The following is a 25,000-nucleotide window of genomic DNA, read 5'->3' as shown; positions in this document are numbered from 1 at the left end:
TATATATATATATATATATATATATATATATATATATATATATATATATATATATAAATATATATGGGAGCCCTTCATTTGTTCAAACTTTCAAATGTTCGAAACTCATATGGCCGACACCATATGAGCGAACATTTGAAAGGCCAACAAATGATAGCAGGCATCCCGCTACAGTGCGGGACTGGGAGATTCCCCTTTCCTGCACTGTAGTGCAATCTCAGAGTGAAAATATTTAAGCAGCAGGGGTGTGGGGGGTGCAGGGGTTTTACTGTGTTTACAGGTAGGTAAATGGTGCTATTTCAGGATGTCGGTCTTTCAGAATGTTGATCATATGGTGTTGGCCATATGAAAGTCAGCATTATGAATGGTCGACATTCTGAAGTAGACCCATATATATCTATATATATATATATATATATATATATATATATATTTAAATATATAAATATATGTATACATAAATCTACAGAAATATATGACGGCTGCTGCACACTGGAATTCTAAATCTGGAAACTCACTGGAAGTGTTCCTTAAAATGTGTAGCAATGTCATCTGTGCTGTAACAGAGACCTGGATAAAGGCAGCAGGAAGCACTCCTGCAGTACCAGCCTGTACATAATTCTACAACTTTTGGCTACAGAACATGGACTAAAGCTCCTAAGGTGATGTTATATTCATATTCATAAAGGATGGACACACCTCCAGAGTGGTAGACCAACATTATGCATTACAGATCCTGCAGGCGTAGCTGACATGGGGTAAGACAGTGGTTCAGGTTGTAACCTGCAATAGGTCCCCATAAATTTTCCAAGACTCACACTCCATGTCCATAAACACCCTGGAGAATATTAGTGTCCAACATAACATTCTCATACTGGTTGACTTCAACTACCCCACACATAAACGGGAAAGCTACTCATGTGATGTGATGCACATGCCCATCACATCACCCTGGTCCTTCCTAACATGGGTGACTGCTGCTTTACACCAATAGTCAAAACCTCACTTGTTATATCTGAACACAAAGTAATCACCTCCACTGCATAGGTAACTACCATGAAAAGCCTTTCTAAAGCTAATTATGGCCTCATAAAAGCAGAGGTGGCTAACCTCACATCAGCCATGCAAATGGAGACTAGTTGCATGACAGTTGAATCAAACAACAATGCATTATGAACACATACACAAATGCATGGATACCACCTTACCCAATACAACCAGGACCCTCACCACCAAAAAAAGGAAGCTTATCTGGTGGTGCCATAAAGAAACCATACAACAGATGGAGGGAACTGATGTGGAATAAGGTGAAGTCCCAAGACAGAAAATAAACCCTTATCAGCCTCAATGAATAGTTGAGGTCCCTCATGATATACTACAAAATTAGCTGTGAAAATGGGTCTATATCATATTCTCGAAAGCCGACAATGTCGAATCTGACATTGTCGACATGAGAATATCAAATGCTTAGAATCTCGAGCATGTAAACAGAAATCTCCATAAGGGGAGATTTCCATTTACTGCAATGTAGTGTGGTCTCAGAGTTGGTATATTTAAGTAGCTGGGGGTGTGGGGGGCGCACACCCGTTAGGGTACATTTTTTTTTTTCGTCTTTTCATAAGGTTGATGTTTGAAGACATCGACAATATGGTGTTAACCATATGTTGTTCGATGTTTTTAACTGTTGATCTTATAGACCCATGAGAACAGACCTGGAGCACATAGTAAAGACAACCATAAGGCCTCATACAGTTATGTAAACAATCTCCATGGCAATACCAAGAATTGTTCTGAGCAACTAGACAATGGTACCTCCCTGAATGAGTCAACAAATAATGCCAATATACTGGCTGGCATCTTGAGTGCAAACAGTACCCCCCACCCCCCCAAAGGACCAATCACAATACCAGTACACTGCCAGGCACCCAGTATTACTGCAGCCCAGGTTACAACACCACTGTACAAGCCCAAGAATGCAGCCTCTATGGGACCTGAGAATAACCCTGGCTGTGCTCTACATGAACTACATAGTGACCTGACACCTTACCTGTGTGCTCTGTTCAAGCACAGCCTCACCTCAGGCTTTGTCCCTACTGAATTGTGCACTGCTACAGTCACCCCTCCCCTCAAATGAGGTGTAACTACAGACCATGGGAAATACCACCCCATCTGTCTGACAAGACTGTCGTGCAAAGCTATGGAATGCATCATCATGCACCTAATAAACAGGGATACGGGAATCTGCAGACTCAGGATCCCACACAGTTTACCTTTGTGAAGGGTAGGTCATACCTGCTCATTCAACCTGGTCAACCTCTTGCCATCAGTTATCTGAGCTGTGGATAAAGGCAAGGTGACACCTACAGCCTACATTGATCTTGCCAAAGCCATTGATAACATTCCCCACTCACTAAGTTTGGCATCAACCTCTATATCACTAGGTGGGAACAGAGGCACAAACACAGGGGTAGATTGGACATACTGCTGTCATACATTGAGACAGTTGCAGATGTCACTGGGTTTGTTGTAACATAATTTATGAGGAATATGATGTCAGTAATACCAATAGATGTGATTATTTACTGACTGCATTTCCTGGAGTCCACAACTGATTTACCAAGGACAGCAACTGTCTGGTGAAAACACAAAACATGACAGGCAAACATGGCCAGTCTGTGGACAGTGTGCAAGTGGAGAGGCATGTCAGAGACATATCACTCTGAGTCATGACGTCATACACTAAATGCATGTCCACACAAACCCTGTCAATCGACCATTCCACCATGTGTATAACAGCACTGATGACATAGAATCTGTTCACAAATCTGAGGATATGTCCCACATGTTGGTTGGCTGTCTCTACATATCCTGTGCTGTGATGTATTGCCAACCACTGTATGTGAATCTGCAGGCCACCACCTCTGTAATGTCCCTCACACAGGAAAGGAAATAGGGCAAGGCCCACATTAAGGAATGTCTCATATGTCGGAACTAGCAGCAGTGTCCAGGCCCACAGCACACTAAAATGTGGGCACTTACATAGTGCTATGGCCGTAGCAATCCCTGACATCTGCAAATCTGTACAGAGGACAGACAGAAAGTAGCTTGACAACAGCTTATGCATTAGGATGAATGTCTTGAAAGATACTCATCTGAAACTGAAAGGTATGCCATTACTACATGATAGCAGTCCCCAATGACATGTCCAAAGAACATAGTAGTCTACAGTTTATATCAGCACATCAGATCAATATCCAATAGGGGATACATATAAACATATAGCTCAAACACCTAGAACAAGATACTCAGTACTCAGAGTCCAGCTTTGCATGCAGGGGTGTATGGTTCCAGTACTACAGTCTGCAATCTACTCTTACCTAAAAAAGCACTGTTAAAAGTACTAATGTAATGATACCGTATGCGTTAAACAATTTCTGTCAACCAGTGCACTGTAGCTGGTGTAACATGCAAGTTTAACTGCATATAACTTGGGATACTACCCATGTATGAAACAAATCCAAAGAGAACAGATTGTGATACTACTCATGTATATCCAGGTGTCCCATACAGTATACTCACACCCCTTACTACTGTAATGACAGCACATAGAAGCATATTATGTACAGGGAATTAAGTACACTTATTAAAGATGTCATTACCTTGCTATTTTATCAGACTGGAATGTGATCACTGGTTACCAAAGCTAGGCTATGCTTAGCAGGTTTAAGCATTGCGTATATGTAAATGCTAAGCAAATTGGAGACTTCCAGCTCCATCATAGACTGGATCCTTACCAATTCCCCCCACCAATACCACAATCCCACCACCTTACCTGACTCCCTCAGTGATCATCTCCCTACCACCATCTTAAGATACTAGTCCCATATTCCTAAACCCCACCTTATCAAAGACTGTTGAAAACTATCGACTTTCAATTCATCCCAATTTAACTCCATTCTCCAGAACATAGATTGGTCCATCCTAAAACACCTCCCCCTAAACAATGCTGTAAGCACTTTCAATAGCATCTTCATGAATACTCTAAACTTCTTAGCTCCCTCTAGGAAGATCAGAGTAACATCAAAGCATGCTACTTGGCTCTCCAAAGAGACTAGATCCCTTATGAAACAAAGAGATCATGCTTGGAAACCTAGACTAAAACTAAACAACCACCTTTTCTTCAAAAATGCAGACAACTGAGGAACCTTGCAAAAAAACATACAACTAATGACAAAACGTTATACTATAGCTCTGCTCAGCTTAACTACAAATTCAGTCCTCGAAAATTTTGGTCAACTCTCAACAACATCCTCTATGCTGGAAAGCCCTGTAATCCCTCCCCATACCCTAACTCTTCCTCCCAGGAAACAGCTACCCTCCTGAATAAACACTTTATCTCTTCCATCCAAAATATGGTAACCTCTAAGCCAAACTCGACTTCGACACCCACCCCTCCAAGTTCCACTAACACAACTTTGTTTTCTTTTGAGCCAGTTCCCATTACTTACATCAAATCTCTACTACTCAAGCTAAAACCTTGCTCTCCTTCCACTGACAATCTATCTCCTACATTCCTCAAACTTGCTGCTGACTCAATTGCCTATCCTATATCTATACTAATTAATCGATCTATTCTGGAATCAACTGTCCCCACCCTTTGGAAATCTTTCTTCACTATCCCTCTTCATAAAGGTGGAAACTCCACCCCTCAAACTACTGACCCATTGCCATTCTGTCCCCCCTCTCCAAGCTATTAGAAAAATGTATTCACTCACAGCTTCTCAATCACCTCCTCACACACGACTTACTTACCCCTAGCCAACATGGATTTCGTCCTCACCACAGCACCACCACTACCCTCCTCTCCTTCACTCATATCATTGCAGAGGCCCTAGACAACAATAAACTAATTTCCTGTCTCTTCCTAGATCTCTCCAAAGCCTTCGATACTGTCTCTCGTCCTCTACTACTATCCAAATTCGCAAATCTCCACCTATCCCCCTCCGCACTTGCCTGGTTTAATAGTTACCTATCTGGCAGGGAACAATCTGTCAAATGGCTCTTATCCTCCTCACCTTTCCTTCCCATCTCCACTGGTGTTCCCCAAGGCTCAATCTTGGGACCCCTTTTGTTTAACATCTTCACCAATGATCTTTACACCTCATGCAAAGAATCCTCCCTTATTCAGTATGCCGACAACTCCACACTTATATCCATCTCAAATAACATTCCTGAACTACACTTTCTGACCCAACAGGCCCTACTATCCACTGAACAATGGCTCTCTCACAACCTATTGATCCTAAATCCCAAAAAGACCAAACCCCTACTTTTCCTTCCCCGTTCTCTTTCTCATCACAAAACCTCCTTTTTTATTACATCTTCTAACAATACAACTATCTAACCTGACACCCACACAAAACTCCTAGGGGTCATTATTGATAACGAACTAAAGTGCAACCTACACATACTCCAATGTATAAAAAAACAAACCAGAAACTAGGTCTGCTATATCGGAACAAAAAATTCCTAACCCCTGAATCTAGACCTACCCTTGGCCAGGCACTCCTCCTCCCCTCCCTCTTATACAACACCCCAGTTCTTACCAATATCCAGGCCTCCACTCTAAACAAACTCCAACAGACTTATCATAAAATAGCCAGATTCATTACTAACTCCCCATACAACTCACACCACTGCATTCTGTTAAACTCCCTTCAATGGCTTGAACTTCCCCAATTTCTGCTATCTTATCAATTTTATATGCTACACTCTATTCTTTATAAACCCTCCTTCTGTCCGTCTCTATCTTCCTTAGTCTCCATCTACATCCCATGCCGGACCCTCCATACTTCCAACCAAAAATTACTTGATATCTACCACCCAAAAAGTTCAGTAGGCAAACTACTCTACATACACTCCCTTGCCCATGCTTGGAACAAACTTCCCCTTGACTTACGTTCAATCTCCCATGCCTCACATCTTAAAAATGAACTAAAAGCTTATTTTCTCAATTCCAGAACCTGCCCTTGCCATGACCCTACCTAGTCTTCCTTCCCTTTATGTACCCTCAGAAGCACCATACTTAGTACCTCATTACACCTCTCTCTTCAATGTGTCTACTATGTATTTGCATAATTGTATACAAATAAAACAAAATTTATTGTTGACCTATTGAACTATATCAATGTAAAATTGTTACTTAACTTCTTTTTAATGCAACTTTAACTTTATGCATGTAACCCAACACATGTGAACCTTTTTGCTATAACTGCTATTATATCAATATTGTTTAAAATTGTACTTGTTTAAAATGTACTATTGGAGCTTTTCTCCTTGGGTCTCCACTGAAAATGGGCCACATGCTCAGTTGGACAAACCAGTTAACAAATGGCAATAAATAAATAAAATGTGGCACTGGTAAGCACGGTAAACACGGTGTAAGTGCCTATTCATTTAACCGTACATTATCCCCGCTTACAGTCACGCAAACCCACGCAAACACGCTTAAAGCTGTTCAAAACTGCCTTAATCACTTTGTATCAAGCAGTCCTTGTTCTGCCTAGCAACAAAATAAACAGCCCTTGCAGGTCTTGAACCCAGGACCTTGCACACCATAGCCTATGCAATTTACCAATAATCCACCTCAGCTGTATTGCTTGAGGATGTTTTCTCAAATATACCCTTCTTTACAGCTAGTTTACAATAGGGAAGAGACAAGTGTGCAATTAGGAAGGATTGTTATCTATAAAAAAAAAAAAAAAAAAAAAAAAAAAATATATATATATATATATATAAACATGCATAGAGAGAGAGAGAGAGAGAGAGATATGGATGAGTTCCATATATGCGTACAACAATATATAGCTATACTAACAATATATACTGAGGTGTACACACACATATATATCTATATATATATATATATATATATATATATATATATATATATATATATATATATAGAGGTTCCTATCAGTTCACCGACAGTTCAGAACAGCGACACTCACATCTTCGACACCAAATCATCGACAGTTCATAACATCGACGTTTCAGGTAAGCGATCTTCCCCCTTACAGGACCCATGGTAGCACTCGTTTCTCTGTTACAATGCGTAACGTTTACGTGATTCTTTACAATTTACCCTGACAGCATTGTCCTTACCTTCGTAACAGAGAAACGAGTGCTACCATGGGTCCTGTAAGGGGGAAGATTGCTTACCTGAAACGTCGATATGAACTGTCGTCGATTTGGTGTCAAGATGTGAGTGTCGCTGTTCTGAACTGTCGGTGAACTGATAGGAACCCATATATATATATATATATATATATATATAGAGAGAGAGAGAGAGAGAGAGAGAGAGTCAGAAAAAGAGCTAGATACATATATACATATATATATATATATATATATATATATATATATATATATATGTATATATATATATATATATATATATATATATATATATATATATATATATATATAGATATATAGATATATATGGGTCTACTTTACATGATCAACAGCTCAAATGTCCAAATTTCATATGGCCGAGACCATATGATCGAACATTTGAAACATCGACCATGTAAACTAAACACCATAACACTAAAAAAAAAAAATAACTCTGTTTAGCAGGGGGCAAGCCCCCCTGCATCCCCCACACCCCCCGCTACTTAAATATACCAACTCCGAGATCACACTACATTGCGGTAACAGGAAATCTTCCCATTCCGTACTGTATGGAGATCTCCATTCAGATCAGTCGAGCTTTTAAAGGTTTGATCATATGGTCTCGACCATATGAAAGGTGAACTTTTAAAAGTTCGATCATCTGAAGGGGACCCATATATGTATATATATATATATATATATATATATATATATATATATATATATATACATATATATATATATATATATATATATATATATATATATATACATATATATATATATATATATATATATATATATATATATATATATACATATATATATATATATAGATATATATGGGTCCACTTTGAAACATCTAAAACTCATAACATCTAATTTCATAACATTGAGACCAGAACATATAAAAACATCTAAAACCCATAACATAGAATTTCATAACATTTAACACTACAAATCACAAGAAAATAACATCCCCTCCACCTATAATGACACCAAACTACCAAACACACTTTTCACTACATTTCTGCAGGGGGGCCCACCCCCCTGCACCACCTACATCCCCCCCATAAATTAAATATACCAACTCCAAGATCGCACTACAGTGGGAAAAAGTTAATTTCTTAACCCCTCTGTAGAAACGTAGTAAAAAGTGTGTTTGGTAGTTTGGTGTCATCATATGCCGTTATATGTGGGGAGGGTGTTATTTTCATGTGATTTGTACTGTTAGATGTTATGAAATTCAATGTTATGGGCTTTTAGATGTTTTGTGTTTTAGATGTTCTGGTGGTCTCAATGTTATGAAATTAGATGTTGTGGGTTTTAGATGTTTTGAAGGGGATATATATATATATATATATATATATATATATATATATATATATATATGAGTCCCCCTCACATGGTTGACTTTTCAGAAATTCGACTTTCATATAGCCGAGACTATATGATCGACTTTCAGAAAGCCGACCATGGGGAACCTCTATCTACGTAGAGTATGGAATAAGAAACTTTCCTTCTTCTGCACTGTAGTGCAATCTCAGAGTTGGTATATTTAAGTTACGGGGGGTGGGGGCGGAGCCCCAATGCTCACAGTTTAAGGTAAGTGTTTGTTGTGCTTTATGTGTTTATTTTACATGGTTGGCTTTTCGAAAGTCAATCATATGGTCTCGGCCATATGAAAGTTGACTTTCTGAAAAGTCGACCATGTAAAGTAGACCCATATATTTTTATATATATATATATATATATATATATATATATATATATATGTATATATATATATATAGTTATATATATGCATATATATATATATAGATATATATATAGATATGCATATATATATATATATATATATATATATATATATATATATATATATATATATATATACATGTCCCAAAATGTCCATACACACATATGCTGCTGATAGACCACCCACAACTGGAGCAGCATGCACAGTTGGATACAAAAGCAGCCATGACACTCACATCTGCTCCCCCACCCACAGTGCAAATAAATGAGTGAACAGTACACTGCTACAAAATCATGATAGGCCATACACAAGGGCCAGACATACAACAATCTCACCTCTTAGCAAAACAAATAAAATGTCTGAACATAGCAAAGAAAAATAAAACCAGCCAGTAATTCACACATGTTTATTATACTCTGATGTCTTGGCCAAAGCTTTCAAGGAGTAAACGTCACCAGAAATACATGCCTTAATCCCAAGAAGCAATTAACACCTAATTACATATTTTAATACACAGCGTCCAATTACACTCATCATTTAACCCCTATGGGATAAAGTATCACAGGTTATATTAATACATTAAAGTCTGTACATAACAATTGCCCTTTTATGAATGTTTCATCACACTGAGGAACAGACATTTTAAGAAACAGGTACCCTGAGACCCACTACTGTCCCCACGGTGTAATTTATTCAAATATACAGCTATAGAACTGACATATTTCTTATCAGTAATACATCTGACATGTTCTAACAGCCTAGTTTTAAAACATGTATTACTGTCCCCCGCACAAAATATGTTACAAGGCCATCTAAGATTATTCCCTATACACCTACTTCTTGAATGTACAAACTTCAACATGTTTCCCAGACATTCCCCTCAGCAGGAATTACAGCAGTAAATAATGATAGACCAGTTTACCCATCCACCTACTAATGTATGACATCTGGACAAAGCCTGACATAATTAGTGGACAGAAATACATACACGGCCATACATGAAATATTGCTGTTATACACTGAGAAAGTTGCTGGCATTACAGGGTTTGTTGTAACTTATCTTTTCTGAGGAATATAAAGTCATAAAAAAGATGTTACCATCTACATAATGCAATCACCAGAGTATGCTACTGATTTGCCAAGAACACCTGTCTGGGGAACAGCCCATACATAACATGCTAACCTGTAGCCATTATGTGGATGGCCCTAAAGTTGAGAGCAATGCAGAGAAAGAACTTTGTCAGACTGAAACCCATGCAGAAGTAGCATGTGCAGAAAAACCTGTTAAACTAGCAGTATTCCAAACATATAACAGCAATACTCACATTCTGCTCCTAAGTCCCCAACCTTCCCCACCATTTAGTTTGCTTGTCTTCACAAGTCTTGCTGTAAGAGGTAGTAGCTCACACAACTCCAGGATGTCTTCCTCACAAGTAAGGGAAATGGCTAACGTCCACATGGAGTACTTATTTATAGGAGTGTGTTGCCATGACATTAGCTATTGGAAGAACTACACAGCTGCTATGCATGCGACTAGCAAGTGGGGAACCCCAATAGGTGAACAGGCCATCACCTGGTCATGAGCATCACCTACAAAAGCCATGCTGACACTTATTGAAACCAGCTCAATCCTTGTAGTGCACAGTGAGAGAGAGAGAGAGAAATAACAAATGAGACATAAAATGGAAAAGAGAAAAAAGAAAAAAGGTAAGTGGAACATGTAAGCAAGTAAATGAATATAGTACTGTATTAATGGGAAATATGGTTTGGAGGAATATATGTCCCAACAAGACATGTTGTAATAATGGGAAATATGATTTGGAGGACTACATGTCCCAACAAGACATGCTGTACTAATGTCCTGCTAAACAGCTGCTATGACCATAGCATCTGGACTTCTATGCAGTGGGAGACATCACAGACATACCTCTCAACTGTAAAGATCCTCACAGAATGTCCACATCTTACCATTATGTATTTTTGTCTGTACCTCCTGAGATCTATACTTTACTGCCAAATAGCTGAGGATTTAAGTCATCAGGTAATGACAAACACTTGAGTTTGAGACTCCACATCCTTAGGAGTATTCACTATAATGCTAAATGCATCATTCTATGAACTTCATATGTTTGTAGCAGGTATATTAAATGTCTGTCCCAATTTATCCCCCCATCATTTTAGGCATTGTCCAGATGTGATGCTCTAAGAAGATGTGAGGTGGAAACACAGCTCATGAGTCTGACCCTGTGAAAGGACAGCTCATATATGATAACCGCAGGGGTGTCTGTCAAACAGTTGTGACTGTGCCTCTGCTAGGCCAGTTAATGGGATGTTTTCCATATCCATGTTACCTGTGATTATGAGTAAAGCTAACACACCTATAGGGGGCGTGTGCATAATAGAGTACTGTTGCAGACATGTTTTGAACTGCATATGATATATTGACTTAATAACATTCAACTGTACAGTGTTCTGTTGGACAATAAGCACATTTGTGACTGACATCTGTAGTCACATACACATATACGTGTGTTATGTCACCCAAACCATTGGCAGGTCTGTGAGCAATGGTGTTGTAACATGCTAGCCTACTTATGACTGTTGGACATCTTTCAGGTTATCACAGTGATGTCAAACCCTACTGTGCAATCAACATACTAATGTATGGTGCAGCTATATTAATACAGTATCAATACTGATGTCCCTTTTGACACCCATTTATGTGTGCCATTGTCCAGACATACTGCTGTAACAGGTTGAGAAGTATGATTGAGCAGCAAGACTGTAAATACAGTGTGCCATACTTACATTCAATAGAAATGTATACCAGGTATCCCCTGAGAACATGTAGGTATGCATATGTTCAGCTGGAAGGCACAAATCTAATCACATGGGTCTCAAGCAGTCAGGTAAATAGGTTGTGCATGTTGCACATATGTGTTATATCAGGGTCAGTGCATACAACAGACATACATGTGTACAGCTACTGGTGGTTGCATTGCTCTGACACTGACATGGGCACTGGAGTAGGCATGATTATCAGATATTAATCAGAGAAGTGTCCACCTGTGTTATGAGCGTCTGTCAATGTCTACCACTACCAGCTATATCAACACCTATATACAGTGGATATCACAAGTGTACACACCTCTGTTGGAATATCAGGTTTGTGTGCTGTATGACAATCAGACCACAGAAAATCTTTTCATAATGTTTCTCATCTTGAATGTGACCCCTAACTGTTCACTTCCATTGCATACAATCAAAGGTGTTTCTAGGAAGGTGAGCAACTATTGCCAAATGAAGATGTGCCATGATGTTGGAGTCCAGCCCAATATGGATGATTGCTGTAACCATCTCAATAGGTGCATACAGAAGTTTAAGGATGTTCACACTCATTCAACTGGCTTATTGTACTGAGTATTATTTCCGTATGTTTTCACAGACCAGATTGTTATGTTTTCAATTGAATTGTACAGGCTATAGGACACACTACAGGTGGGAATTGTTATGAAATGAGTTATTGTGATGTCATGTTCTAATTGCTCAAATACCAGGTGGTGTATCAGGGATGTGTAGCCTTTATATCCACTGTAGCTGTATGGACACAGCAGTATCTGGCCTGTATATTCAGACCCACCAAGGCAGAGTAATCCCCTTTGGTGGACAGCAGCAATACACAAACCACATAACATGTTGCTACATTGGCTGTACAGGGACACATAGGTGCAGGCAACAACTTTGAAGCAAGTCCACCTATATCTGTGCAAGTAGGTAAGTTCACAGGTGACGTCCTGTAAGACTGACTATGACTATGAATCGGACATATCTACACCACAAAGAACAATCGCAACCGTGTCTCCACATACGTTGTAAGTCTCAGATGAAACAACACATTTCACCCTGTACTGGGGGTAAAGACCCTAATGTATCAGACATACATTTTTCTGTATTGTATCTACATCCATGTGTCAGGTCCAATTGCAGTTGTGGATGGGGTTTTCTTATGCACAGAGGTGCACATCTTTGGCAAGAACAGGGCATTGTGTATTATTGCGGTTAGTACTGTAGATGTGCAAACATGCTGCATCCATCCTATACCAAGGCCACATATGCATCTGCTGACAAAACCCCCCTCACAACTACCTAGGACCCTCCGGACTGCATATGGGACAGCAGCCTGTAGCTGGTGTGTATTGCATTGTTCTGTTGTTGCCTGGCAATACTTCCGGCATTTGAAGAGCGTGCAATTTACCATGCACACAACCATCAGTAATAGCTATATTAATTTATGTAATAGCTATATTGCTTGTTGTGCATGTTCACTTGTGCTGGGGATAACTGTATTGCATCACAGTGGTCACCACTGGGGCCTATCTGGCAAGAATTCAACATTCCTGTAGCATATCTCACAACTTCTCAGTGCCAAGATGTCTGGACAGAGGCCAACAAATTGAGCTGGACAAATGTCCTAAGGTAAAGTCATGCATGACATATTACTGGTATACAGTGGATATAAATTGTGTACACAGCCCTCTTAAGATGCAAGGTGTTCCTGTTACATACTAATTAGGACCACAATATGACAGTTCACACCTCTTCCAGCCTTTAATGTGACCCAAAACAGGTACAGTTCACTTGTAAAACCAAGCATCTGTACTTATGTATTGTACCTACAAGGCAGGCCACCTGTGAGGGTGGCAGACGTCCTATCAGCATGATGTCTCAGTCAGGTATGATACCTCATACTGTCATATGTGTCAGTACACTCCCTGTGGCCTATTTGGCTATAATATCACATACATGGGCATTGTTAAGGCACACAGACCACGTCCGACCATGTATAGGTTTCAAACATATGAATGTTCCAGACATATCTGTACAGAGGACTGTACAATGGTTTAAACTGCTGCATGTGAGGCAGATGCTGTCACCACACTTTATAAACTAATGGCAGTGGGAGGTGGTCACCAGCTGTGTATGGTATACACATCAAAATGGTATAAGCCACACATGACATGATCCTCATGCACACAAAAACAGTTGCCAGCATTAGGATTAGAGCTCCTGCCTATCTAGGTATTCCTACTATAATGCTACGCAGTTATAAAACGCACCACAGAGCTTATACATTTCCAACTCATCCAAAGGTAATTCTGAGGTGGATGACATCAACAGGTCTACTAAATTGGAGTAAAGGGAAGTACAGAGGTCAAAAATGGTATGAGCCAGATAGTACATGATTCACACACACATGCCAGTACTGGGATTAGAACTCCTGCCTATTTAGGTATGTTTACTATAGTGTTATGCAGTTACTACATGCACTACAGAGCTTACTGAACTTTTGCATGGCCAAAGCTGCTGGTAATTGCACAGCTGTGGTAAAGTATTACAGGTGGCAGACAGTCTGCCTTCTGTTCCACCCATACATCATGCTAGTTCTTTCTGTCTTGCACTTCAACTAGCATTATGGCTTGACACTTCACCAGGTTATTGTCTCATGAAGTGTGGCATACCTGATAGCCATCAGCAGTACTCGTTCATCACAGATGTCACCCCAGTACTGACTAGTTATGTCCACCCCTCCTGGCATGTTTGAAGGGCAGTTATCTGTGCTTTCACCCATTGACATGGTGCACATGTTCATTCTGGGGCACTGTTGTAACTGCCACATGTACACAGACAACCCTCCCCTCTAAACTCCAAACACTCAGACCTGTGAGGGTTACCCATATATCACCCAATGTGGGCATATGCACTCTCTAGCAAATAATGGACTAGCAGGTCAAGAGGATAAAATCAACACCTGCACCACACCATGTGGAACATGCAGCTCACCATGACACCCACTTTGACAGCCATGACATACAATGAAAAGCCACACACCCACCTTCCCAGAGGCACTCAGTGGACATCTACTCAAACAGCACAGACTAGCAAGGCAGACACCCTCTCAGACACCGCGACATGACACATGCCAAGGGACACATATTTAACCTACACAGTGTGCCCTCAACCTAAGTCCCTAAGGCTAACCACCTGGCACAATACAGTGATCATGGGTAACTCAGTACTGAGGCATACACATCCCACTCACTAGGTTGAATATGGAGCAGGTAACAGCCAAATATCAATCACATGCCAGCATCTAACACATGACACAGCCAGTCATGTCACTCCACAACAACTATGAGTATCATTCCATATCCATGTGGGTGTGAATGAATTGGGACACACCACCCTGGACTACATGACAGGATACATGGTTGAGCTCTCTGATTATGTGGTTCAGGCAGGTGTGACAATAGCCCTGGGCAGTGTACCAATGTCACCCAGAATGATGCTGTGGTACTATTAACAGATGGTTGACTGCAACATTGGCTTACATGTTGTGTCATTCTCAGGGGATCTAGGACCTCTCTGCCTGGGATGGCATGATTGCCAGAACCCAATGACTTACCAAGGATGGCCTACATCTGTTACTGCTGGGTTGTCAGGTACTGGCTATGTGTCTTGCCACCCCTATAATGCCTTATTAGGCAGTGTTCCTAACGTTATTACCACCATAACAGCTACACATGTATGCAATCTGGGGGTCATGCTGCTCAACAATGGACATCCAACTGTCAGGATCCAGTCGCTCATAGTAGTTGTTGGAGTGGAGGACACATGCCTGCTGTAATTGAGTAGTGGTTCACAGCAGCAGACAGCAGACCTGCAGTATCAGGCTATGACACATTCCACAGCTGTCAGCCCCCAATCATGGACCACACCACATATCCACAGGTGGTGTTGTCTCCATATTCATTATGGATAGGAACACCTCCAGACTAGCATCCCATCATAATGCATTGGAGATAATTCTGGTACAACTGCCTTGGGGTAATGGTGCTATCCATAGCCTGCTATTGGTCTACATCTACATCCCTAGACTGTCAATGCACATTCCTCAACATTCTGCCATCTTTGATGGTCCAATGCAACAGTGACATAGTACAAGTCTTCAACCACCCCTCCATCACTTGGGGAATGTAGCCAATCGCCAGTATAGTGGCCCAACACTTCTGGGATTCATCATTTCCATTGCCCTAGACCAACTCATACTGACCCATGGTAGAGGATGCAACAACCTTGCCCAGTGTTGACTACTTAAATATGGGACTATTGTTCATCCCCAGATGTCAATCCCTGCATGGTGAGATTCACACAGGCTGTAATCAACATGGAACTCAACATGTCAGCCACACCCCCCCCCCCAAAGATAACCACCTGGCAGAAACTCTCCAAAGCTAAATTTGCAGCCATGAAAACAGGGATGGATGTCTTCACTGCACCCATGGCAATGGGATGTAGCTGCATGACTGTGGAATCATACACATAGGCACTGTCCAAACAGGTACATGAATGCATGGCATGAGCCAGAGACAAGGGAACCCAGACACTGTCCTCCAAACACTGGGAGACAATGTGATGGTCCCCTGCCATTACTGAAGTGTACGTCAGAAGGAGGACACTGTTGCAGGGAAAGGTAGTGTCCCATGACTGTTGAACTCCCTTCTTAGCCTCAAACACAACTTTGGATCCCTCATGGAGTGCCCGACAGGCATCTATGGCAGCAGAGATGCAGCAGACACTGACAACAGTCACAACAGCCTTGATAGTTACATCAACAATCTCCACAGCATTAAACACAAGTGCTGAGAGTTACTGCACAAAGCTAATACCTATCCTGAGACAACAGATATTGGCCACATTCTTGGCAACACATTCACTGCCAACTTTACCCCTCTTTCCCCCCCACAAGTAAAGTGCGGAGTGACTGTGTTCTCACATGCTGTATCCCATGTCCCTTCTAGGTGTCTGTGTCACCAGTATGTGGCCCTGCAGCAAGGCCACAGGGTATGGCAGTGTGGTGACACATCCACCATGCCATAAGCAGGGTACAGTATGTGCACAGTAATTCCCTGTCTGTAACATAGTGATTGCATATGCCTCACAGATTATAGGGCTGAGGGTTGTACATAGGTACATGTTGATGTACAACATCTGTTGTAGAATGCAGAATGGCACATGTTCTGGTTTGAACACACCTCCGATTGCTAATAACCACAGCCACATGGGATATTCATCAACCAAACACACTGACATTGCTATTCACACACACACACACACACACACACACACACACACATTTGCCAGTACTGAGATCCATAGGTTCATTGCCTCATAAATGTGCAGTAGTTGAATGGGCCTGAAGGCTCTACAAGGCTAGCCCAAGGGAATACCTTGCCATCAGGCAACATGACAATAGTCCCCAGTGTGGCTCAGGAGTATAATCACTGGAATGGTCCCCAGGGGTGGGTATTGTATTCCCCATCCACTCATCCAGGTTTCTATTGTGGGTGGTCAGTGATGTGCACTGCTTCCCATGTATGTGATCTATATTCCATAACATGGACAGTGTCTTGGTTGTGCACATGTTCTACATGCATGTTCTTTGGCATGTAGAAGTGTGCTTGAGGTCTCTGGGGCATGTTGTGTGGACAAATTGGTATCTTCTGATGTAGCATTCCTGACCTCATTTGATGAGACCTTGTTATGTAACTGAGGTAGTGATTGCATCTACATTGACAGTATGATATGAGTATTAAGTGGAGTTAGTGGCTTCTGTCCATACAGGGCATGTGTATAAGGCATGGTATTCCCTTTGAGGGTTACATTTGCAGACTCTACAGTTGTTGCGGGCGTTCAGTGGGGAACATGGCAAAAGGGCCACTGTACACATTGATTGGGCTACTGAGGGGCTGGAACAGGGTGCCATATCATTTTACTTGCTGGATAACACACACTCACTCAAGAGATGTAACACTTCAAAGTACTTTCTAATGTCAGTGGCACTGTTGTGGTCAACAGGCTTGTAGTCCACTGCAATCACACCGTGGGTATTATCTGTGAGGCAATATGCAGGGGAACTACCAATATAGTGGTTGTTGCCTAGCCAAGTGTGTTTGTATATGATACGTGGGTACAGAGTGGTCTCGGAGTAATAGAAGGGTTGTCTTTATTGTTCAATGTGACATATACTAGGTCCTCAACATAATAATTTAGCAAAACCCACCCCCCAATGGATCCTGTTATTACACAATCACACCAACCCACACACAGAATACTGATGATAGACACACACACTTGCCAGTACTGAGTTTCAAACCCCTACCTAGCTATGTATTGCTACTACAGTGTACCGTATTCATCGCATGTACCACAGGGCACGGTACTTCTAAGGTGAGGAACATCACCAGCCCTTGTATATACTGGCATTGGGTGATGTAGTGGGTGAGAGATTCCAAAAAATATTTTACCCTACACACACATTTACATTTGCCAGGGGTGAAGTTCAAACATCTATTTAACTATCTTTTTGGACCATTATGGTTACGCATATATCACATGCACTACTGATCTTACATGGTTTAGGGTTGGCAACAGGTACTTCTAAGGTGGATGATATCTGCAGGACTGATAAAGTCAGACACTGAGATGTGTACTGGGTGTAAATGAGGCCAAAGTTTTTGAGGTATGGGCATACATATGTAGACATATGTACACACACAAACACTTGCCAGGGATGAGACTCAAACCCACGTCTATGTAGTTATTGTTATGACATTGTTCTCCATTTATCGCACGTGCCATGGAGCTTAAATGTTAGAGAGCTATGCAAAGGTATCTTTGAAGGTGAGTCACATCAGCGGCATTGCTAAAGGAGGGATAAGCAAAGTGTTGTAAGTGTGAATGACCACAAAATCAGGTCTGTAAAAGGATACATGCACACTCTCTCTCTCTCGTACAAACACTCACATTTACACAGTTGCCAAGACCAGGACTGGAACTCCTTCCTAACTAGTTGGCTATACTATAGTATTACGCAGTTATTGCAAGTGCCATGGATTTTATGTGAGGAGGAACTGTCCAAAGGTATCTTTGAAGGTGAGTGACATCAGCAGCAGTGGTGAAGGAGGAGTACAGGAGATTTAGTGAGTGTGAATGGCCTCAACCACATTCATCTAGAAGCACATACACACACACACACACACACACACACACACACACACACACACACACACACACACACACACACACACACACACACACAAACACACACACACACACACACACACAACTTTACAGTTGATAGGAATGAGATGACATCTGCTACATGGATACCTATTTGTACTGTAGTGTTACACAGTTATCACAAGCACCACTGACACTGTAGGGCTGAGGGCTAACCAAAGGTATTTCTACAGTGAATGACATCAGCACATCATATGATATAGGCCAATGGGATGTCTAGTGGGTGAGACAGGCCTCATAATGGGATCCTCTCTGTCGCTGTCTGACTTTCTCTATCCCCACGTCTTTGTGTGTGTATGTTTGATATTTTATATTAGGTTGCCTTAGATATGTGTGTGTATTCCTATCCAATGTGTGTGTGTGTGTGTGTGTGAAGTACTAATGGTGTACAATTTGGTGTCTGTGCACAGACAGCTGCGAATAACCAATAACTGTAGTCCACTGTGTTGTGAGACATGGGCTTCATTTCTCCAAGTGTAAGAGCATGCCCAGTATGGTCTTCTATATTGAGTGTTTGCATCCATTCCAGGTAGGGTTGGACTCCAGTTTAGGGTTTTGTGTGCTACAGCTACATCAAGCAAACAGTTTCTGCAGGATATCTGTACATAGGTTGCCAATATTGAGACACAATAGGCTTAACATACAGGGGATACTGTAACTATTGCTGTCTGTGCTGTTTGTGTGACATGTTTGGTTGTAGCATAGATATTCTGACGTATGTACTGTTTTACACTGTGATGTGTCATGTCATGGACTACTGACAGTTATCATTCTTTCCACACTGTTATTTACTGGGAAATATGAGATGAATGCAGCTGAGACCAATATTTTGAGGCATATAGACTACACATTCTGGCACACACCTTCCATTGTGGAGGGGTAGCTACAGACAATAGACTGCTTGTTCTGTGTAAATAGTGCAACACCTTGTTAATGTACTGGCTGGGGTTTCCCTCATTGTGCGTTTCTCAACTTCAAGGAATGGTCATATCCTGCTGGGGCCATACCTCTCAGCTGTACAGATATACCTAGGTTATCCAGAGGCAGAATTCATATATCTGGTCAGTTTACCTTCACATTGTGGTTTACAAGAAATTTTGTGGTTATTCATTCATGGGTTTGCAGTCGGGAGTAGTATGGGCAAACATTAGAGTTTCAGACTTCACACACTCCATGACATCCATGTTTCTACACACCCTCTCTGTTATTCTCTCATCTACCTAACGTTATGTAAGCAATATCTCAGAGGTATCCCTATAGCTGAGCATTTATCCAGGTAGTATTTATGGCCTGATCCATAGTCCTTGCAGTAGGACATGGGGAGGCATGCTCCTGGCATTTGGCAACATGGCCTTGCAATTGTTTTCTGTTTACTGTTAGGTTGTTAGTTATAACCCCCTGACATTACATAAATTGGCACTATGGGTGAGGCATGGGCCTTTGCCAGAGGACTGTAAGCTATTTGAAAGTGCTGCAAGCCATCTGTTACTGGATTTCTACATGGGATTGTGGGGGGGGGGTGCACTCCTGCAGACTTTAACATTTGAAATGACTGTACTGGTGTGGTTACTCTATTGGCTTCCATTTCATATTGTATTGTGACCTATCATGCAGACAGGAGGCATATCATTGAAGTACAAATGTTAGATCTTAATAACATATATTTCAGTTTCAAACTTCTTAACTTTCAGAACTGCTAGACCTGTTGTAGTATGTCTGTGTATGTATAGGTCTGGTGGGGAGCTGTTCAATTGCCATCATTTAGGGGCCTTAGCCCAGCCTTTCTTCATGGTCATAGGTTCATAGGTTGGTACTAAGCTATCAGCCCTAGGGCCTATGCAAGCCTAGCCATAACAATTCCCTGGATATTTCTTCCCACAATATTTACTTCTCTGGACCCCTGTCTAGCAGGGTGACTGGCATGATCCCCGGGGTGAATTTCATATCTCCCATCCAATCATCAAGGTTCCTTTTGAAGAGGACCAATGAGGCACTCTGCTTGACATGTATGGGCAGTCTATTCCAGAGTATGGGGAGTCTCTGGGTCAAGAACCAGCATGTTTTGTTCATTGTGATGACAAGGTTTAGATTACTGGAGCGTGTGGCTCTGAGGGATTGGGATTTCTTTAAGTGGAGCATGTCCAACAGTTCAGGGTTTGACATGGCCTTGTATGTTAAGCAGAGATCGCCTCTGAGTAGACGATATGCCACAGAGTATAGCTGGAGTTTTTTTAGTTGGTCAGCATATAGCATCTGCTTTAGACCTGTGATTCTTTTAGGGAGGTATTTCTGTGGCCTTTCCAGCTGTTACAGATGTCTTGTGAGGTACATACCAAATGGGGCATTATACTCTATAATGGGTCTAATGAGGGATGAGTACAGTGGGACAATGACCTCCTTTTTTTCTGGATGAAAAGCCCTTAGTGATGAGGTGTGCCACATAGAAGGATTTCCTGACTGTTGTGGTGATGTGGTTATCGAAAGTGAGACCACTGTCTACCTGTGTCCGTAAGTCTCTCATCACACTTTCGATGTTTAGTGTCCTGCCACCTATGTGGTAATTCATGGGTACATGTTTTTTTTCCAAAGGGGATAACTATACATTTCTTGGCATTAAGCTTGAGCCCATGGCTCTGGCACCAGGCATCTGTTTCTGTAAGGCCCTTTTGTAGAATATCCACATAATTTGGGGATTCAATAATGGCTCTCAGTTTGCAGTCATCTGCAGACTTTGTTAGCCAGAGTCCCTTAGTGTTGGCCTGTACTTCAGAGAAGTAGATGCCAAACAAGAGTGGTCCCAGGACTGAACCCTGAGGTACTCCACTTGTCACTTGTCTGGAGCTTGATTTGGAGTCGGCTACTTTTACAGTCTGGGTTCTGTCAGTAAGCCAGTTGGCAACCCATTGAGTGACGTAGGGATGTATGCCCAGCTTAGTAAGTTTATCTATGATTCCAGAGTGGGGGATGGTGTCGAAGGCCTTGGCGAGGTCCAGATATGCTGTGTGGACCACCTTACCCTCGTCCACAGCTCTGGAGACTGATTCAAAGAAGTCAGTCAGATTCAGGAGACAAGATCAGCCCTTCACAAATCCAAACTGGGTGGGGTCCAGTGTTTGAAGGTTGCCAATGTCTTTGTTTATAAGTTCCATGATAATGCGTTCCATGACCTTGCAGATCAGGCTTGTCAGACTGATGGGATGGCAGTTCCTGGGATCCAAGGCAGATCCTCCCTTATGGAGCAGGATAACTGTAGCTGTGCCCCACTCAATGGGCACGAAGCCTAAGGTGAGGCTATGATTAAACATGACACTTAGGTGAGGTGCCAGTTCATTTTGTAGTTCATGTAGTACACAGCCTGGGATGTCATCTGGTCCCATGGATGCTGTATTCTTAGCTTTGGAGAGTGCAGTTTCTACCTGTGTGGCTGTGATTATTGGAATTTGGCAATCTTTTGGCATTGAGATGGGCCCTTTAGGGGGTGAAGTTAGCACTAAATCGATCTGCCAGGATATTGGCAATATCCTTGGGATCAGTATATTTAATTCCATTCTGTTGTAGCTCAGATGAGATCTGAGCATTGCCATTTAGATTCTTGACATAACTATAAAATGCCTTGTGGTTGTCTTTGGAATCTTTGGCAATTTTATTTTCATAACTAGCTTTTGAGGATTTTATGAGGGATTTCAGCTTCTTACTGAGGCTGGTGATGGAGTGTTTTGCATCCTGGGATTTTCCTCTTTTCTACAACAGTTTATTCCTTCTGTTGCATAGTTTATTTATAGCAGGGGACCACCAGATTGGCTTCCTTTTTTTGGAGAAGAGCATCTAGGTTCTATTTGGCTGGCACGATTCATGCATGAGTGGATGTGCTCGTACAGTGCCTTAGTGTAGGATTCTGCAGTCAAACTTCCAGATCCCGTCTGCGTGGGTGTTGTGAAGTTTGTCACTTCTGACTTCAGTAGCATGAAGCTGGCTTTGGAGAAGTTTTTTAAGGAGGTTTTCTTACTGGGGGGTGGGAGTGGGATGTTGATGTCAAAGGTGATTTGCTTATGGTCAGACCTGACCAATGAGGGGGTGACCACTGGTGTAGAGCATCTATCTTCCATGTTGGTAATGACCAGGTCTAGGATATTGGAGCCCCTAGTGGGACAATGGATTAGTTGATCCAGGGCATTGGAATTTATGAATTCCAAGAACCGTTGGGAAAAGGAGTTGGTACCCAAGTATTTTTCCCAATTAATGGCAGGGTAGTTGAAATAACCCAGTATTAGGGTGTTTGGTTGTATCTTAATATTTTCCAGTATGTTTAGAAAGGTGTAGTGAGAATCCTGGGGCATGGTGGGGGATCTGTAGCAAGCTACAGTTTGGATTGCAGTCTTACCTAGTGTTAGTTGCACCTGGAGAATTACAGATATATTGTGTTGGGCAACTAGCCTGGAGGTGTGAATATCCTTGGTGAATATGGACACTCCTCCACCTTTGGTGTTTCGGTCTTGGTTTTGTGGCCGAAAAGTGTGGTAAGAATTGTAGCCTGGTATTGCAGGGGTGCTCTCTGGAGCCTTGAACCAGGTCTCAGTTACTGCACAGATATCGATGTTCGCCATTTTTAGGAGTGCCTCGAGAGAGTGCATTTTGAGGTTTAGACTTCTAGCATTGAGTAGCATTACCTTCAGATTTTGCATGCTTGTATCTGTTACAGTGGTGGTTTTATCCTTTGAACCTTGCCTAAAAAGGCAGTATAGGGGTGGCAAGAGCTTTAGCCAGTAACCTGAATCCCAGGGGTGACAGATGCAGACCATCTCTGGCAAAGCATTGTGGTTTGTCGATCATGTCTTCCCAGGCAGACAAATACTGGATCCCCTTTGAATGACACCAGAAGCTTAGCCAATTGTTGAAGTCAATCATTTTGTCCTTATACTGTGGTATCATTCTGGGCGAAGGCAGGGTGCTACTCAGGGCTAGGGTTATACCTGCCTGGGTCACATGATCCAAGAGCTCTTCCATGTCTCTTTTCATGTAGTCCAGGGAGGTACATCTCAAGTCATTCACTCCAGCATGGACAATGACAAAGTCATCTACACCTGTCCTGCTGGATGAGGCTGGTGGTGGATATTTGACCCTCATTGACATCCCTGTGTGTGACCTAATGACACCCACAGTTCTTTGGGCTATCACATGTACTACAGTGGGGGATGTCACCTTGTGTAGTGCTGCCTAGTATGTTGACACCAATATTTGTTATGAATTTCCTGTGCTCCCATATAGCTGTCTGCTGCTATTCCATTCACCATCCAATTCCCTTACATGCTTGCTTCCATACCATACATACAAGTAAGATAACATACTACTCCATTCAGTTATTGATAGGAAGAGTGACTTACATTGTTGCTGTGGCAGTGTTGAGGACAGTGTTGGAGGGCTAACTATGTTGGATGCACATAGTACACTCCCTGTACATGGTAAAGCTCAGGTAGTGTCATGTTTGGCATCCCTTTTACTGTCTTTGCAAGTGGGAGAGAGGTATCAGTCCCTGGGTCCCTACAGTGTCAATGTGTGTGCTATGCGTTGCCTCTTTTCCAAGGCCTGGGCATACTGTGCACACTTCCTTCTGTCTACAGGGGCAGGCTCAGGATGTTCCTCCTCCAAGTCCCTCTGTGCCTGTGCTGGCCTTGGCAATGGTGGGGGGCTGTGTGGCCCTGCCCTGTGCTGTTCCTGCTGCAGCTGTTTCCATAGGATCATATTGTGTAGCATGGCACATACTATGAACATTTGTGTACATGTAGCTGGAGAGTACTGCAAGGTTCCACTGGATATGTCAAGGAAGCGGAACCGTTACTCGAGCATCCCAAACACATGTGCTACAATGATCCTGGTTTGTGCGTGTGCCTCATTATGGTGTTCTTGTTTGGGTGTGTGTGCATTTCT

The sequence above is a fragment of the Protopterus annectens genome, chromosome 3.part1 (assembly GCF_019279795.1).
Source record: "Protopterus annectens isolate FY-2018-M chromosome 3.part1, PAN1.0, whole genome shotgun sequence".
Taxonomy (NCBI): Eukaryota; Metazoa; Chordata; order Ceratodontiformes; family Protopteridae; genus Protopterus; species Protopterus annectens.
The sequence above is the reverse complement of the archived record's forward strand: the minus strand, read 5'-3'. Positions refer to the sequence as shown.